General features: G+C 46.7%; 1 protein-coding gene across 1 annotated transcript in view; it reads left to right on the forward strand.

Moving 5' to 3' along the window:
* Positions 1-2,008: 2,008 nt before the first annotated feature.
* The window catches only part of LOC120717728 (GTPase IMAP family member 8-like), a 35,729-nt gene continuing 17,881 nt past the window's right edge, over positions 2,009-19,856 (forward strand). The window contains exon 1 of the mRNA XM_040005944.1: positions 2,009-2,419. The gene's annotated coding sequence lies outside the window, so the exon portion shown is untranslated. The remainder of the gene's footprint in view (positions 2,420-19,856) is intronic.

Here is a 19,856-nt window from a genome sequence, read left to right on the forward strand (position 1 = left end):
CCCCACCACTGGCATTATCCCCAGCATCTGGAGCACTTGACATGGCGCTTCTAATTCAGTCCACAGTCCAAGCTTAAGTATAGTTTAGCTATAATAAGGATACTATGGGAAAAGTCCAGTTCAAGGAACAAGACAAATCTTGTTCGCTGCTATCAGATTGCCAGGTCCAGATGGGTTCTGTTCCAAGCGCCGCACCAGCAACTCTGCAGAATCACCACCTCCGCACGTCCTCCCGCAGTGATGGTTAGTCCCTGTAGTCTTCACCACTGCCATATTTTTTGTATTTTTAATAAAAAGGAAATAACATGCCACTGTGCCGCCAGTTATAAGTTAGTGAACTAAAACTCTCCTTCTGCTGCACACTCCACTCCTGGTACCAAAATGATGTAGCCTGGGAAATGGTTAGCCACACAGGACACAATTACTGGGGTTCTTAATGTGCAGTTTTATTGTCAATGACGACTGAATAAACAAAAAAAAATGTCCTTTGACCTTTACTTTTGTCAAACAGCGGCCATATGGACTTGTACTGAGCATCGACAGCACAAGAGGTAACGTGGCAAAGTAACAGAATAACCGATTAAACAAAGATGCGCCAATGCAATACGAGGAATAAAATAAGTGAAATGAAATACAAAACACAAAAATACGGCAGTGGCCTCTGTCTGTGCAGAACAAAATACAAAGAACTAAATCACACAAGGCTCCTTTAAAAAAATGTGGAAGTGTTACATACATTTTTATACACACTTACATTCCACAGAAATCTCAGCTCACTTGCAATACTGGAGCACACAGACGATCTCGCAGCTTATCCCTTGCATGGGGAAAATGGCCGCTCCACGCTGCACATACAGGTCCTTTGCATCATACATTTAAGAAATACATCATCTTGTTAAAATACTGACGTTTTGCCACTGCACTACAATTATAACAATATGTTTCAATGAGTTATGTGCATATTTAACAATTCCTTACCAACAATTTAACTCCTTCACAACATTCCCGTTCCACATCCACAACAAAAAGAAAAGTAAACAGGAAGTCCCAAGTTGCATTTCTTGTTAAGTTTGTTTTGGAAAACTGCAGTTAACCCTTAAGCACTGCCCCCCCCCCCCCCAGTGACCACAATATGCAACTACACAAACCTATAAAATTAACAGCTTCAAGTGCAAAGAACATGCAGATAACCAAAGAAATAGCACAAGCAATAACATTAAATTACCCAATAACATTCTTGTCTTACCATACATGGAAACAAAGAAACAACATTTTAAGACCCCTTTTTTAACCTTAAATGGATATTTGGTTAACTGAAATGGAAAATATTATTATTAATTTACCACTCGGCTACAATAACTTCAGAGCAGTTTTTCAAAACAGGAGCACACGGCTGCACATGTTTTCATGGAGTCATGACCAAGATCTACGAAACTGATCGTGTTGCAGCTAACACTGTAATGAGTTTTCTGCTGACTTTTTTTTTTTTTTTTGGTTACAGTTCACATTTAGTCAGTCTGCCCAGCTCCGCAGGCTGCTGAATGCAAATGGAAAGGCGTGTTTTGGGGGCGGACTAACTCCTTTTTTTTTTTTTTAGATCCACCTGCTACATCTAGTTTGCAGAAAGAAGAAGAAGATCAATATAACTTGATCAAAACAATAACGTGGTAAATTAACATACATGTCATGTGCCACAGGCCTGAGTAACACCGCCGTAGGTCACAAGCTTAAATAGATCCATGGTTTCTGTCCATGGAGGTGCAGTGATGCTTTTGTTCGATTATTGCTATATGATATTGTGTGTGTGTGTGCATGTGTGTGTGTGTGTTTGTGAGTGAGTGTGAGAGAGAGAGACCTACACATACAATTTATAAAGTGAAACATTTCCAATGAAGTATTTGTTTTCTGGGTGTGTAAGAGTGAACTGTTTACACACTAGTTCCACCTGTTTTTCCAGATTCAACCTTTCGTTTTCACTCTTGATCGCAGCAGGAGTCTTACCAGGTGAGTGAACAAAACGTGGCAATAGTTAAACTAAGTAATTAATATATAAACGGATTTTAATCTCTCATCGATAGATAAGAGATTAAAATATAGCTGTGTGGTATATTACAACCTTATTAACTGAAGGGAAAATAAAGCAAAATAAATATCACCGATAATTGTCTCCTTCCAGTTAAGTTTTATGTTAGTTACTAGCTGAACTTCAAAAATCAAAGTGAAGTTTAAATAGTCGATTATTACTCTAATACAATAAGCGCGTTTGATGAATCAAGTCAAAATGTATTTTTTTTCTGTATTCGTATTTATTCTTCAGTCCACAAGAAAACAGCTGATTTTATGTATGTTTTGCCTTTACGGAGAGGCCCCGATGATGTAGTAAGTGTTAAATCGTCTTGATGCATGCTCAATCATCCAGGTAAGTAAATCCCAAAAGGCTGATTCTGTTCATCTGGACATTGCGTTTTCAGTTGGTTGAATGAACTGACCTCCCAGTCCATTGTTCCTTCACTGGGTTGGTTTCAATCATTATGCAAATGTACTGTTTATAAGACTGGGGAAACCTGCAGTCAGCTGAGACTGAAGAAGTCACTTGGATGAGTGAAGAAACGTTTCTCCCACTGAAAACGTTACGTCCAGATGAACAGTATTTATACACAAGCACTCATATATATTCAAATAATTTTAAAAAAAAGTTCATTTACCTGTTACTACCACACACTAAATCCGGTCGTTGGTACTTGCTGACTTGTGTATCCACTAGGTAACAAAAGCTCAACACTGCGCCTAGCATCCTGGAGCACTTCTGTTGTGTTTTGTAGATGTTTTGGAGTTTTTACGCGTTTTGGAGTTTTTACGTGTTTTGGAGTTCGTACGTGCTTCAGAGTTCGTACGTGTTTTGCAGTTTGTGCATCCTTTGTCTGTAGGGGCCACCGTAAATATACTTTTATTTATTCACTCCACATAAAATGTAATAAATAAATCATATAATACAATAAAAACAACTAGTCACAGTTCAACTTTTAACTATTTAAATTTTCAGCTTTTAAATTTTAAATTTGTTTAAAAGGAAAACTTTTAAACAAATTTAAAATGAAACAACACAAAACACTACAAACCACAACACAATTAAATATAAATTAAAATATGAAAACAAAAAGAACATGCATATTCTCTGTCATATGGGCCTGCATGAATAAACTTTCTGAATCCTTTATCATCTGTAGTGATGTTCGATTCGTGAACGAATCGTTCAATACTCGAGAATCACTTTACTGACTCGTGAATCATGATTCACAAGCCCAACTGACTCACTGACTCATCCCTGTTGCTATTAGCAAACTAATTCCATTAGTAGAAATATATCTAGCTTATAATTAAAATTGTGGGGGGGAAAAACAACAGCCAGTTTCGTAACAAAAGCATTTCTGCTCTGAACTGGAAGAAAAAACCCTGAGTAGAAGCTCACATCAAGAAAATAGCTCCTCGGTTCAGAGTAGCATCGCGCTGCTAACATGCTAACAACACATTTGAGCTACTCATCCTCTCTCTTCCTGTGCTGAATCGTAAGCATAAGCGAATCACTCAGGACTCGCTCACCCCCTCCCTCCTGTGCTGAATCAAAGAGTGAACGAATCACTCAGGACTCGCTCAACCCCTCCCTCCTGTGCTGAATCATAGAGCGAGCGAACGAATCACTCACTCACTCACCCCCTCCCTCCTGTGCTGAATCATAGAGCGAGCGAACGAATCACTCACTCACCCCCTCCCTCCTGGCTCACAGCTTCTTCTTCTTTTTGGTTGGCAACCAATGTTAAGGCGCATTACCGCCCCCTGGCTCACGGCGCAGTGGACATTTAGATGAGAAAATATATATTTGACACACTCAAGGAAAATACTACTAAAATACAAATAAACAAAATAAATGTTTATTAAGCAATTTTGATAGGAAATTGCTTAATTTTAGAAATGTTTTTGCTCTTTTCTCTATAAAATAGTTGTTGTTGTTTTTTTTGAATCATTCATGTTAGCAGTGGGATTTACATGAAAAGGGAAACAAATTCAGTTTGAGTGAAAATGTAAAATTTTTGCACTCTCTGATCAACTGACTCAGTGAATCTTAAGGTTATGTATATAACCCCGGTTCTCTGAGTAGCATGAGTGAGTGTCTCACTATGGGAACGCCTCCTGCGTGACCTCATCAGAAGCTCAAATAGGGCTTTGGAGTTGACGTCACGCCGCAATGCATTGTGGGAGCGCAGCGCCATTTTCGGGGTCTACGAATCAAAACAAACACACTGTGTTGGAACGACGATTACAAGATGCTTAAAAGCAGCTCAAAAGAGAACGGACTGTGTAGAGACCGATTGCGTCCAGAGGCGAAGCAGCGGTACTTGCAGGAAATAGCGTGCATTGGAAATGTGGACCCGTATGAAATACGGCCGTGGAGTAGAAACCCTGAAGACCAACCGCTATTGACGTAGCCTGACATATTTTCGTGCCTTGTCTGTGGAGTCAGCGCGTACAAGTCGTCATTCAAACAAAGGTAAGTCAGCTCGAGTACTGCGAGTGAAATGCGTTTGATTCCCCTGCAAACATTCACATTAGTGCAGCATAAATTCATTCATGAGGGGAAATTACAGTGAGAACATGTGGAGGCTGTTAGGTGGATAACATAGTGAGTTCAGTGCATTGATGAGACACTGTCCTGAAGGATTTAGTTATTCTTTATGGTTAAAGAAATTGCACTAATTTATTCATATTTATTATAAATAATCCTAATTATACATCTTGCTTCCATGTTTGTATCCTGTGTCACTAAAAATACATTTTATTTTAGTTTTATACATTGATTAATGACCTGCAGAATCTCCTTATCATATTAAGTGATTCATAATTGTCACTTTATGCTTTCTCCATCTTGAAAGTGATGACATCCTTGCATTACATACTTTAGGTTCATTTTCTGCAGGCAGGTTTCTGACAGAACAGGCAGATTTAGAATATAACATGCAGCGTTCTATAGATGGACACATAAAGAAATGAAAAATTACATGTATGTGCTAACTTTCTAAACACTTTGTTACATTTATGATAAAGTAGATAAAACACATTTGTGTCGGCCTTGGCTCGTTAGTTCTTGTCTTTAAATGAACTTTGTCTGTGTGTGTTTCAGGTACTGCACTCTCAAAGACTGAATGAACCAGCATTGCAGCCATGGGTCACTGTGAGCATCACAGGGAAGGTTGAAGCCGCCCACTGCACCTGTAAGGCCGGATTCGCAGAGACCTGCAGCCATGTCGCTGCTCTTCTGTTTAATGTAGAAGCAACAGTGTTGATCCGTGGCACAAGGACTGTTACAGATGAACCTGCATACTGGGTTTTGCTGGGTAATATGACCAAGATACAGCCAGAGGTTGGCCATAAGATAGACTTCTCCTCTTCAGCTGCCCAAAAAAAGGCTCTCAATCAAAACATAAACAGACCATCTGTAGTGACAGGTAAAAGGAGCCGTCCTCAAAACAGAAAAATCCCACCTGCTACTGTGGAGGAGTTGTCACTGCTATTGGATACTTTGCTGGAACACAGTAAAGCTGTGGGTTGTGAGAATGACCCATAATGTTTTATCTAGGGGTCTAGATTTATGCCTGTAGTGCACTGCTGTGTAAATAATTTGCATTTACTGAATATGTACTTGTAACAGAGGCGGAAGGCTGATTCTACTTCCACAGTGGTTTTGTGCGAAGGAAGGAAACCTTCCTCCAAACGGATTGAGCAGTGGAGCCGCCAAGGGAAAGCACACATTAAAAACTGTATAATTAAAATATAATTTATTATATTTAAATTGTTAAAAATGCAAAATGAATTAAAACAACCTTGGCCAAGGGGTAGCACAATAAAAGTCAATAAAACACAATATTAAAATGTCCAGTGGCCTGCGCCACGACCTAAAAGTCCCAGGGAGCTAAGAAATCCAGCAAGTGGTATAACCAAAGGAACCAGCGGAGTCCTCGCCTCCCTCTCGCACTCACGTCCTGATATGCTGAAGAAGGAGAGGAAGCGGCAGTCACTATTCTTTCCAGACAGGTTTACTTCATAAAAAAGGGATAAGTCAGAGACTTACCCCGGGTGGGCAGAGCTCTCAACTCCGCCCGCCGCTTCTTTAAAACTGGAAATCGGCACAGCCGTCTCGTAGCCTCCGCTGGTGCTGTCTCCGCTCTCCCCGCTGGTACTGTCGCTCTCTGCGCTGGTACTGTTGCTCTCTGCGCGCTGGTCCTCCTGCTGGTGCTCTTCCTGAAAGCCAACTCCAACAGCCCCTTCGGCTTGCAGGCGCCGCCGCCTGGCACCACTCACTCCTGGCCATATCTCCAGCCTCCCCTCAAGCCTCCTGCTCAAGCCTCTCGGTCGAACTCCTTCCTGTGGTCTGCCAGGCCCTCTTATTGGCCTCTCTGGGATCTCTCGCAGGTGTGATCAGTTTATTATCAGGTAGGGGCGGAGTCTTTCCAGGACAAGTCACCAAATAAATACCATAAAAACATGCAGTAAAACTCATAAAAATAAACCAGTATACAATATTAAAATATTAAAAAGGTAAAACGCAGCAAAACATGCATAGTAGAAAAACTTAGATTACTTGTCCCTTTCCACCCCGTGACATACTGACTGAGTACCACTGTTCAAAAGTTGAATAAAGAAACAAACTAATTTTTGCCTCTTTTTCTTTTTTATTAAAACGACCTTATAGAACATCACATCAGTTACAGTGTAGAATCCATGTCATTTATAGTTTACAAATGACAAAATGTTTACACAAAATCATGACAGTGTTTACATGATATCCCCCACTACTAACATTACTTTATTTACTGTATCTTTTGAAAAAATACAGCAATTTTAACAGCACAATACTTAAGAATATTTAACAGGAGCAGGTTTCATTCTTCCCTGGTTTTATTATCACACTGTTCACCAAAACACAGCAAACCTTCACCATCTTATCCAGGAGGGTCACCTCTGCACCCTCACATGGAAGAAGTAATCTGATTGGCATGGTGGTATGTTTGAAGCAGGTCCCTTGTGTAGCGCTGGAACTCAATCACGATGTGTTTCACCCATTTCATAGGCTGGTTTGCTGCAATAATGCCAAATAATTAGCAACTCTATAAATAGAAGGTAGTTCTGCACTCAGTAGGATCCATCCATCCATCCATCCATCTTCATCCGCTTTATCCGGGGCCGGGTCGCGGGGGCAGCAGCCTAAGCAAAGAGGCCCAGACCTCCCTCTCCCCAGCCACCTCCTCCAGCTTATCCGGGGGAATACCAAGGCGTTCCCAGGCCAGCCGAGAGATATAATCTCTCCAGCGTGTCCTGGGTCTGCCCCGGGGCCTCCTCCCGGTGGGACATGCCTGGAACACCTCACCCAGGAGGCGCCCAGGGGGCATCCTTGTCAGATGCCCGAACCACCTCAGCTGGCTCCTTTCGATGTGGAGCAGCAGCTGCTCTACTCTGAGCCCCTCCCGGATGGCCGAACTTCTCACCCTATCTCTAAGGGAGAGGCCAGCCACCCTTCGGAGGAAGCTCATTTCTGCCGCTTGTATCCGCGATCTCGTTCTTTCGGTCACTACCCACAGCTCGTGGCCATAGATGAGGGTAGGGACGTAGATCGACCGGTAAATTGAGAGCTTCGCTTTTACACTCAGCTCCCTCTTCACCACGACGGACCGGTGCAGCGTCCGCATTACTGCAGCTGCAGCCCCAATCCATCTGTCGATCTCCGGCTCCCTTCTCCCATCACTCGCGAACAAGACCCCGAGATACTTGAACTCCTCCACTTGGGGCAGGAACTCATCCCCGACCCGGAGTGGGCACTCCACCCTTTTCCGGCTGAGAACCATGGCCTCAGATTTGGAGGTGCTGATCCTCATTCCCGCTGCTTCACACTCGGCTGCGAACCGTTCCAGTGCGAGCTGGAGGCCCTCACCCGATGAAGCCAACAGAACCACATCATCTGCAAAACTCAGAGATGAGATTATGAGGCCACCAAAGCGAAAGCCCTCCGCCACTTGGCTGCGCCTAGAAATCCTGTCCATAAAAATTATGAACAGAACCGGAGACAAAGGGCAGCCCTGGCGGAGCCCATCACCCACCGGGAACGAGTCCGACTTATTGCCGGCAATGCGAACCAAGCTCTTGCAACGGTTGTATAGGGATCGAATGGCCCGTAGCAATGGGCCAGACACCCCATATTCCCGCAACACCTCCCACAGGACACCCCGAGGGACACGGTCGAATGCCTTCTCCAAGTCCACAAAACACATGTAGACTGGTTGGGCAAACTCCCATGCACCCTCAAGTATCCTGGAGAGGATAAAGAGCTGGTCCAGTGTTCCGCGACCAGGACGAAAACCGCATTGTTCCTCCTGTATCCGAGGTTCGACTAACGGACGAACTCTCCTTTCCAGCACCCTGGCATAGACTTTCCCAGGGAGGCTGAGGAGTGTGATCCCCCTGTAGTTGGAACACACCCTCCGGTCCCCCTTCTTAAAGATGGGGACCACCACCCCGGTCTGCCAGTCCACAGGTACTGCCCCTGATCTCCACGCAACATTGCAGAGGCGTGTCAACCAGGACAGCCCTACAACGTCCAGAGCCTTCAGGAACTCGGGGCGGACCTCATCAACACCAGGGGCTCTGCCACCAAGGAGTTGTTTAACTGCCTCAGTGACCTCGCCCCCGGAAATTGGCGGGTCATTCCCCTCATCCCCAGACTCTGCTTCCTCCTCGGAAGACGTGTCAGTGGGATTAAGGAGGTCCTCGAAGTATTCCTTCCACCGCCTGACAATTTTCTCAGTCGACGTCAGCAGCGCTCCGCCAGCGCTATACACAGTGCAGGTAGAGCACCGCTTTCCCCTCCTGAGACGTCTGACGGTTTACCAGAATCTCTTCGAGGCAGTCCGAAAGTCTTTTTCCATGGCCTCTCCGAACTCCTCCCACACCCGAGTTTTTGCTTCAGCCACTGCCCGAGCTGCATTCCGCTTGGCCTGTCGATACCTGTCGGCTGCCTCCGGAGTCCCACAGGCTAACCAAGCCCGATAGGACTCCTTCTTCAGCCTGGTGGCTCCCTTCACCTCTGGTGTCCACCATTTGGTTCGGGGATTACCACCACGGCAGGCACCAACCACCTTGCGGCCGCAGCTCAATGCAGCAGCTTCGGCAATGGAGACGCTGAACATGGTCCATTCGGACTCAATGCCCCCAGTCTCCCTCGGAATGCTGTTGAAGCTCTGCCGGAGGTGTGCGTTGAAGATCTCGCGGACTGGGGCCTCTGCTAGACGTTCCCAGCACACCCTCACTACGCGTTTAGGTGCACCAGGTCTGGCACTCAGTAGGATGTTTGTTCTAATTTGCTATGAGCTCAGAGCGCATAGAAAATAAAACTAATAAGCTATAAAGATATGAACATATTTAGAACTTACCGGAATGAAAATGTCAGGAGCACCAACAGATATTTGGAGATGGAAGAGAACTGCACGTCAGCTCGTCTCACAGCTGCTATCCAGGCTAGACGCCTTCGTTTGGTAACATCGATACACGAGCTGCCTCATGTTGCTTCCGGGTTGGGAAAGAATTAAAGACAAACCCTTTTCAAGCTTATTCTCTTGCCGGTCGTGCGATCGAACGTTGCAGCCGACCACACAGCAAATACAAACCATGGCTGTGTGTGCCTTCGCTCCCTCTTCACTTACGCTAGACCCCCAAAATGGCGGATCGGGCCAAAATCCTTTCCACGCCCACCCCCGTGACATCACGCTCCAAAGCCCTATACCATTACGCCAGCCCTTACAGGCTAGCTAGGTGACGCCCATGTCAGGAGGGGCTAGTGCCTCCCTATATAATAGGCTGACATAGCGTCATATGTCATTCAAAACAAGCCCACCTCTTCCTCGCTTCCATAGCAAGGAGGGCGGTCTGGTGAGACACTCACTCATGTTACTCTGAGAACCGGGGTTATATACATAACCTTAAGTTCTCTTTCATAGCATTCGTTTCGTGTCTCACTATGGGAGAAATACTGACTCCCGGATTGCCAGACATGCCTGTTAAGAAGACAACTGTCCCCAACAGCACTTCACAGGGGAGAGGCCCCCACCCGGGAAGAACCTGCACTGAGGACTGAACGCGCTAGGTTAGGTGCTGTCACATCTAACCTGTAAAACCTAGCAAATGTATGAGGTGAAGTCTAGCATGCAGCTGCACACACCTCCTGAATAGAAACTCCCCTAAAGAGAGCCCATGAGGTTGCCAGACCTGTAGTGGAATGTGCACGTAAGCCAGCAGGGGGCTGAAGGCCCCTGCTAGTATAGGCCAGGGCAATTGCTCCTACAATCCAATGGGAGAGGCGCTGTTTAGACACAGGCTTTCCCATATGTTGTTTAGCTCAGGACACGAACAGCCGATCACTTCGTCTGACACTCTGGGTTCGGTCCATGTAAATGCGCAGAGCACGGACTGGACATAAGGTATGCAGCCGCTGTTGCTCCTCTGAGGAGAAAGGCGGTGGGCAAAAGGCCGGCAGTTCTATAGGTGAACATGTGCCGACAACCTTCGGGACAAAGGCAGGGTTGAGCTGCATACTGACCCTCGTATTATCCGAGGAGAACTGAATGCATGACTGATGCACTGAGAGAGCGTGGATCTCTCCCACACGTTTAGCAGAAGCTAAAGCAATTAATAGAGCCGTCTTCAAGGACAGAAATTTTAACTCAACCTGTTCCAGGGGTTCAAATTGGCAACAGGAGAGCGCAGCCTACACTGTGGGAAGGTCCCACGATGGAGCCAACGGCCTAGACGTAGGCAATTTACGCCGTGCACCCTTCATGAAACGGCATATTAAGGGAAGCTGGCCAACAGTCTTTCCCTCAAAACCAATATGGCAGGCTGAAATTGCTGCCAAATACACCTTGATGGTGGAGAAGGCTTTACCCCTATTAATCAGGGCCTGAAGAAATGACAGAATCACAGCCACAGAGCACTGAAAAGGGATGGCCTGTGATTCTAAGCACCAGCTTTCAAACACACGCCACTTGTGCTCATATAGCGTCCTAGTAGACGATGCTCCAGAACACTGAATAGTGTCGATAACACTATGAGGGAGCTCCACCGTGTTCAGGTTAAACCACTCACGGGCCAAGCCCACAGAGCTAGCCTCTCTGGGTGGGGGTGGAATATTCCCCCCTGTGTCTGAGACAGGAGGTCTCTGCGTAGTGGTAACGGCCAAGCACAGCTGCTGAAAAATCACCGCCAGCCAGTGCTTCCCTGGCCAGTGCGGGGCTATCAGGATCATATAGTGACTTCTCCCCTTCACTCTGGCCAGAGTTGGAGAAATGAGGGCCACTGGGGGAAAAGCATAGAGGAGGGTTCTCGGCCACTCGTGAGCTAGAGCATCCACCCCGAGTGGAGCTCTCTGATCGTGCAGCGAGTAAAACAGGGGACACTGAGCATTCTCCCTGGATGCATAAACATCCACGGTCGCCCGACCGAATCGCAGCCAGATCTGCTTCACCACCTCTGGGTGAAGCTTCCAGTCCCCATACAGTGGGTTGCCCCTGGAGAGAAGATCTGCTCCAAAGTTCAAGACCCCCGGCACGTGAGCCGCTCTCAGTGACAGCAGGTGGACACTGCTCCAGACTATCAGTCTGTGTGCCAGTGTGTGTAACTTGGGGGGACCCCACACCCCGCTGTCTGTTGATGTAGGCCACAACAGTAGAATTGTCCAACCTCACTAAAACATGATGACCTCTCAGCCAAGGGAGAAAGTGTTTTAGCGACAGGTGAACCGCCAGCAGTTCCAGACAGTTTATGTGGGTGGAGCGCATGTGAGGGCCCCATTCCCCATTCACTGTCCTGCCCTCGTGGGTGCCCCCCCCCCTCACCCGGAGGGAGTCTGGGCTGAGCCCTATGAAAGTAATGCATTAAGTTGGCGTCAATGTGCTCTTTTCCATGAGCGGGGCCACTGCTGCCTCGGTGCACGTCACAAACACCCTTGGGCTCAGTGAGAGACCAAAAGGCAGGGCTACACACTCTTATGCTATCCCCTGGAAAGCAAATCTCAGATACTTTCGGCGTGGGGGATATATGGGGATGTGGAAATAAGCATCCCTCAGGTCGATCGATGTGAACGAGTCGCCTGCTCGTACAAACCGTAGCAGCGAGGCGTGCATCAACATCCTGAACTTGTATGTCCTTAAATGCCGGTTCAGGGCACGGAGATCCAGAATGGCTCTCATCCCCCTCCCCCCATTCTTTGGCACAAGGAAATACCTTGAATAAAATCCGCTGTGCATTTCCTCGGGAGGGACAACTCTTATAGCTCCTTTGTCTCTCAAGGTGGAAATTTCCTCCAGGAAAAAACTGGCAGACTCGCCCAGAGCATGAGAGTAAATGATTTCTTTGAAATGTGGTGGAGCGACATTGAATTGCAGCCTGTAGCCCTATTCCAATGTCTTCAACACCCATGCTAACTGAGCGCAGGTGGCCCAGCTCTTCATGCGAAGAGACAGAGGGCTCACTGGCCACTCCACCGAAGATGGCGTTTTGGCGCCCCTTGTGGTCGCAGCGCGAACCATACGCCATCTCGGTGTCCTGTCACCTCTGTCACAGGCGAGCGAGGTGACGGGCTCATATGCGTCATCACAGCCGTGGAAACTCGAGTCTCCACGGGCTGCGTTATGGCAGACGTTGCTCTTGTTTTCAACATTTTTTTTTTTTTTTCTCATGTGTTTTGCAACACTCGACAGTGCCCTCGGCAAACTGCCTGGATGCGCGTGCCGGGGCTTTTTAATACAGAATGCACGAAATAAGTGCTAGTGAAACAATACTGTAAACTTTGGCTCTCTTTCCCTCTGGCGGGTCCGGTGACAGGAACGCCGGCCCGAGTTAAGCACTCTGTGTGTTGAACTCGCTCTGGAACGGAGCTGGGAGGCGGCAGGGCGGCCCATGAAGGGGGGGAACTGGGTACGCTCCCGCCTAGAGGAGAGGCTGTCAGGCCGGCCGCTTCTTCCTCCTCACGATCGCGGCAGCGGGGGGAGGAGAAGGGGCCACTTGAGGTCTGGCCTGGGGAGATTGCTTCCGAGTCCATGGATTCTTAGGGGCCCCGGCAGCCTCGGGGGCTGCCTGTGTCTTAGGCACTTTGGGAATCCTGAAAGCGGGGACCGGGCGAGACGCTGCCTGCGCGAATGACTGGCGCGGCGCTGCTGGGGTGGCGTGCTGGGCCCTCCTCGGCAGGCAGAGTTTTAGAGCCTCATCATCTCTCTTTTTCTCCTCACATCTCTTCTGCATGGATGTAACAGCCGCACCGAAGAGACCTTGAGGGACGACAGGGATGTCGAGGAGTTCCTCTTTCTCCTTGGTCGTCAGGTTGGTGAGCCCGAGCCAGCGTGCTCGCTCCTGAAGAACCATGAGGCCCATGGCTCTCCCAGTAGCCTGTATGGCTACCTTGTGGAGGCGGAGGACGTGGTCAGTTATAACGCAGATTTCTTCCCACACTGTGGTATCTGGTTTAGTTGTCATGTCCTCTTCTAGCTCAGCTTGGTAAGCCATTAGCATAGAGGAGGCGTTGTGGGCTCTTACTGACAGAGCCGCTGCCTTGTAGCACTTATCCGTAAGGCTAGACTGGAAGCGGTCTGCTTTGGAGGGGAGAGACAGGGCCGATGAGGACAGAAACGTCTTCGGGTGAAGATGGCTCGCTACCAACGGCTCCACTTGTGGCATCTGGCGGAGGCCGACAGACTCCATCCCCTCACAATCCAACAGGGAGCTCCCCACGATGGGGTGTTTCTCGCTGTAAGGTTTTGCTTTCCACGTCACCGCTATCTCATCGAGTAGCTCAGGAAAAACAGGCAGCACATGCTTCCCCGTCTTGTTTGCCTTCGGCAATTTCTTACCGTCAAAACGAGACTTTACAACCTCTATTTGTATGGCGGGCCACGGGATGTTGAGCCTAGCGGCTGCGCGCTTGCACATGTCCTGCATGTCGAGATCCAGGGGAGACGGCGGTGTCGGTTTTTCAACCTCGCCGGTAGCCGAGGGCTTTGCAGCTCAGCTGATGCTAGCCAAGGAGGCGGAATCTTCCTCTTCGCCGTCGTCAGACAGCAGGAGGTCCGAGTCAGCCGACTCATCTCCGTCCTTGTTGGCATCTCCTCCCCAGGTGACTCCAGCATCGGGGAAAAACACACGATCTCCGTGTGCTTCCAGCGACGGGAAAGCGGTCGCGATGGGCTGAGGGTCTGCCTCTGCCCAGCTCGGCCCTGGCATTGCGGCCAAATCATCGGCCATCTCAATTTCTCCTTGCGCCGCAGCAGCCTCACACAGCAAAGGGTCGCCACCCGACAGGTTAGCCTGGCGAGCTAACCTGCGGCGGAGTAGTTTGAGTGGGAAAGCCGCGCAGTGGATACAGTCTTGTGCGGGTGTCAAGGCAGCCTGAGCGTGAGATAAACCCAGGCATGCCGCACACACGGGGTGTGTATCCCAGGCAGAAATCTTCTTGCCGCAAGGACAAAGTTTTGCAACTTCGTTGGCCGTCGTAGCCATGGTTAGCTAGAGGGTTGCGCACGTTAGCGAGACTGACACTGAGTGCGGAGAATATTGCTATTCCTCGCTAACGTGGGGTGAAAAGTGTTGCTACTTTTCTACCTAATTGCTACCTAATGTGTAAAAGCTACCTGATGGTGAAGCTAGAGGTACCTTTATTAGCAAAGTGTTGCTACTTCGCTTTCGGAAAATATTGCTACTTCCCTGGGTGAAAGTATTGCTACTTGGCACCAGCACTAGCTACAGAACAGTATTGCTACTGCTTGTATGCTAGTGGACAACTGAAAAGCTGGGAACAAAGCGCCCGGCGACCGAGTTGTTCACTCGAATCTGTGGACAGTTTAGCTTTAGCACCCAATAGCACAGTTGTCTACAGGCTTCTGTGAGAAGCGAGAAGAGGTTTTTGAATGACATCTGACACTATGTCAGCCTATTATATAGGGAGGCACTAGCCCCTCCTGACATGGGCGTCACCTAGCCAGCCTGTAAGGGCTGGCGTAATGGTATTTGAGCTTCTGATGAGGTCACGCAGGAGGCGCTCCCATAATGAGACATGAAACGAATGCTATGAAAGAGAACAAATGACTCAAAACACCCGATTCACTTTGGTGAGTGACTCATTAACACTCGATTCAGTAAAAAGAATCAAATTTACCATCACTAATCATCTGCAACCAAAAATATTTGTGGATGATTACTATACCTTTCTAATGTGATGTTGTTGTCCCTGCCTCTCTTTCTCTCTCTTTCCCGCCTGCTCTGTTCCTGTGCTATTGCGAGTGTACTACCGCCCCTCCCCCCTCTTCCCAGCGCAAAGCACAAGGCTCGCGTGCGGAGTGAAGCGGAAAAAAGTGCGAGAGAGAGGGTGAGAGAAAGAAAAAAAAAAAACCACAGCTCGCGATAAGGAGCCGGCTCGCATCGTTCACGTCAAAGATCTGGCTCTAAGAGCCATTTTGTTCACGACCAGCTGGGGGAGCAGCACATCAAAGAAGGACTCATCCAGGCTGGAAAAACTAATCAGGAAGGCTGGCTCTGTGGTCGGCATGAAGCTGGACACTATGGTGACAGTGGCAGAGAAAAGGACATTAAAGAAACTGCTGGACATTATGGACAATGCTGGGAATCCTCTGCACACGGTCGTAAATAATCAGAGGAGCCTATTCAGCGATATATACATATATATGCAGTGGCGGTCCTAGCCTGTTTGGCGCCCCAGGCGAACACTCCCTCTGGAAGACTGAAACACTCCCCCCACAGATTCACTTTGTCTAAGGTTTATTTCTGGGATTTCACACAACCCAGGATTCAAATCATGAATACATAATGGGCTTGGATTTACATCATTAGAATGAAATGTGCTCTATTTGTAAGCAGCAGGGCCCCCTCCCCTTTCGACGGGTTGTGTGTGAGACTTTAAATCATCAAAATGTAAATTTTAAATTGTTATTGATCCCTTTACCTCTAGTCCTAAAGTGTATATTTATTTTCTTACGCTTCTTATATTTATTGTTTGTTCACTTGCACAGCTGTAACTGGAGCCTCGTCGTCTCGTCTCTCTATATACTGGACTGTATGTAGCGGAGATGACAATGAAGTTTACTTTGACTTAAGCAGCGAGGGCTCTCGCGCTCACTTTTCGCATATAGAATTTCAAAAAAACATTGGTGCAAATTATAAGTCTGTATCATAATGTCTGGTGTTTTGGTGTTTGTTGTTTTGTTTTTAATTTATTTTATTTTGCGAGTTTGTTATTAGATGCTGCTCCAGGCAGACAGAGAATCCCCCGCCGCCCCGCCCTCTCCTCCCTGTGCTGCAAACAGCAGGCGCACCTCGCAAACGGAGGGCGCCCTTACTCCCAGCAAATAGGCGATGGAAAACCGATCTGTGCCTATGCCATTCCCGATATGCACTGGCTGATGTTGGGGCAATCAATCAATCAAGGCTTTATTCGCCACGTGCAAGTTGCCCTGCAGTGAAATAGGACCCCCCCCCCCCTGCCCCGACCTTACACACACAACACAGACATCACATGGGGATACAGGTCGGAGATCGGTAGCGTTACAGAAAAAAAAACCCTGAAATATACACTACAATGGGAAAGTACAAGAGGAAAAAATGAGACTTCTACTCATGCTGGGCTCCTGGGAGGACAGCATGAGAACAGGAAACAAAAAAACTCCTCTGCACAAAAAAGCACATAAATGTCCACAGCACAACATTATGGAACACGTGACAAGCCACAGGGTCGGGTGGGGGGTGAGGAGTAATCCGAAGCAAACACAGCAGCCATCCTGCCCAGCGCTTCCATTCCAGCGCGGGCTCAGACCCGCCGTGTTCCCAGGAGGGAACAAGCATCAAAGGCGTTTGGAAAGGGAGGGGGGATGAGTGTGTGCATATCAGTGTATATGTATGTGTGTGCGTGTCCAGAGTTCAGCTGAGACAGTATCCTTCGCCCTGCTAGGCTAAGTAAACAGTCTTCCAGCCAACCCAGGTGGCCTTGCATGGAATGGGAAGGAACAGACTAAACACAGTCGTTATCAGGGTGTTTTTGTTCGGCTCCAGCCTTGCGACCGCAGCTGGCGCCGAAAGGGTATCCACATGACGTGATGGTGATTTTTACTTTAGTGTGAACAACTCATATGAATTTCAAATCTGTTTTAACAGTCCAACACTGGTCTTTCAATCTCCCGTTGAAGAGCCGTGAGCTTCCCCATGATGTTATCAAACTTGCCTCTGTGATGTTGTCATTCTTGTGCTCAAAGAGCCGATTCCGAGAACTCACGACCGCAGTGTGCCTCCCTAAGATGTAATCAAGTCTGCACTCAGAGGTCTTGTTCTGAGTACTCACAGCAGCCGTAAGCCTCACCAAGATCTTATCCGTGCTGCACTCAATGAGGCCATTTTGAGAAACTCACGCCTCTTCCCACCGTTTTAATCCCAGCGGGCAGCCTTGTGGGTGTTTGAACAGCCGGTTCCGCTTTCTTAATTCTTCGATAAGTCAGGGCCAACCCAGCTCCGATCAGCCAGAACCCTGTTACCATGGTTCTGAATAGGTGGATATCTTCAGCACTCAAGCTCACCCAAGCCCAAACTTCTCGTTGAGAAAAGGGTGTCAATTGCATTTAGGGAACAGTTGATCAAATCCATAATTCCTCTTTTAGGTTTTAGAGAACAGACTGTGAGAGAATGTTCCAGGGAAAAGTAATACAAAAAACACGAGACTAGACAAGGACACAAGAGGCTAAGCAGGGAAGCTAAGGGAGAGGAGGAGAGGAGAAAAGTGCGACCGCCTTTGTCAAGAGCAAGAGCAGGATGAGTAAGAGCTATTTTTTTTAGTTTTTTTTTTTTTTTTGCCGATGCCTGTGATGCCGTCCCCCACCATGATGCCGCCCCGGGCAACCGCCCGTGTCGCCCGTATCAAAAACCGTTACTGTATATATGTATATATGGTGTATTTATGCTCATATCCTTACTCTCATTCGCCTTTATTGTATCTGTAACCTGCAACTTCTGTCAATGCTACTGGAAACTGAATTTCCCAGGGGAACCTACTGGAGTTTCATCTAATATAATATTATCTTTAAGAAAAACGCTGCTAGTTGCTCAAAAAATGTTTATTATGCTAAAAAATCTCAGATATCAAAAATATATACGATGGAATTTATCAAATAAATGGAAAGATATTTTGAATCAGTTTCACTGTGTAAAAGAGTGGATGGACCTCAGTGTCTCTTACTAATACACAACGTGCTCATATCAGTTATTGAGGAGATCAATAATAGATATCTGTAACCAATAATAAAATCTGGCTTCAATCCTCTGTCTTATATATAACAAAAAAAATATTACTTTTAATACAATTACTGTTAATATTTAATATATCATTAAAAACAAGAAAGTCTAGGCAAAATATGTGTGAAATTAAGACCAATATAAAACTGTTATTTATATTCCGTGATAATCAATTCATGTCTACAATGGTGCTGAAATGTCATTTTTGACCAGGATATGTCCTTCCATTCACATGGTATTGAAAAGTGGTTATTTCACTTTTCTATAATTTATTCAAATGTTTTTTTATTATAAATTTTCTTTTTTAGATTTAATCAATTTCTTTTTCTAAGTTATCATTTTAAGAATACAGAAAAAGAATAAATGCCCTGCCATACAGTTTGGTCCATGAAGTTTGCACTTCAGCTACTTGTTTATAGTTTAATTTAAAATAAATGATGGTGGAGCACAGAGGCAAGAACATTAAAACTGTCAAAAAATATATGATTTAAAGTGTAGGTAACATGTGAACTGCTTTAACTTATGTTAAGTTGAATTTATAGTTCTACTTTGGTTTCATCTGACCACATGACATTCTCCCAATCCTCTGCTGTATCATCCATGTGCTCTCTGGCAAACTTCAGACGGGCCTGGACATGCACTGGCTTCAGCAGCGGTACAAGTCTGGCACTGCGGGATTTGATTCCCTGCCGTTGTAGTGTGTTACTGATGGTGACCTTTGTTACTTTGGTCCCAGCTCTCTGCAGGTCATTCACCAGGTCCCCCGTGTGGTTCTGGGATCTTTGCTCACCGTTCTCATGATCATTTTGACCCCACGGGATGAGATCTTGCGTGGAGCCCCAGATCGAGGGAGATTATCAGTGGTCTTGTATGTCTTCCATTTTCTGATGATTGCTCCCACAGTTGATTTTTTCACACCAAGCTGCTTGCCTATTGTAGATTCACTCTTCCCAGTCTGGTGCAGGTCTACAATACTTTTCCTGGTGTCCTTCGAAAGCTCTTTGGTCTTGGCCATGGCGGAGTTTGGAGTCTGACTGTTTGAGGCTGTGGACAGGTGTCTTTTATACAGATGATGAGTTCAAACAGGTGCCATTCATACAGGTAACGAGTGGGGGACAGAAAAGCTTCTTACAGAAGACGTTACAGGTCTGTGAGAGCCAGAGATTTTCCTTGTTTGAGGTGACCAAATACTTATTTTCCACCCTAATTTACGAATAAATTCTTTACAAATCCTACCATGTGAATTCATGGATTTTTTTTTCACATTCTGTCTCTCACAGTTGAAGTGTACCTCTGGTGCAAATTACTGACCTCTGTCATCATTTTAAGTGGGGGAACTTGCACAGTCGGTGGCTGACTAAATACTTTTTTGCCCCACTGTAGTAACTAATAAGTCTAATATACACCCTGGTAAGCTATAGTACTTTTTCCTTCGGGAAGGTACCATCTGTGCAGTCTGCAATTCTGTTGAAGAA

This window comes from Simochromis diagramma, unplaced genomic scaffold (genome assembly GCF_900408965.1).
Source record: "Simochromis diagramma unplaced genomic scaffold, fSimDia1.1 OVJJ01000510.1, whole genome shotgun sequence".
Taxonomy (NCBI): domain Eukaryota; kingdom Metazoa; phylum Chordata; class Actinopteri; order Cichliformes; family Cichlidae; genus Simochromis; species Simochromis diagramma.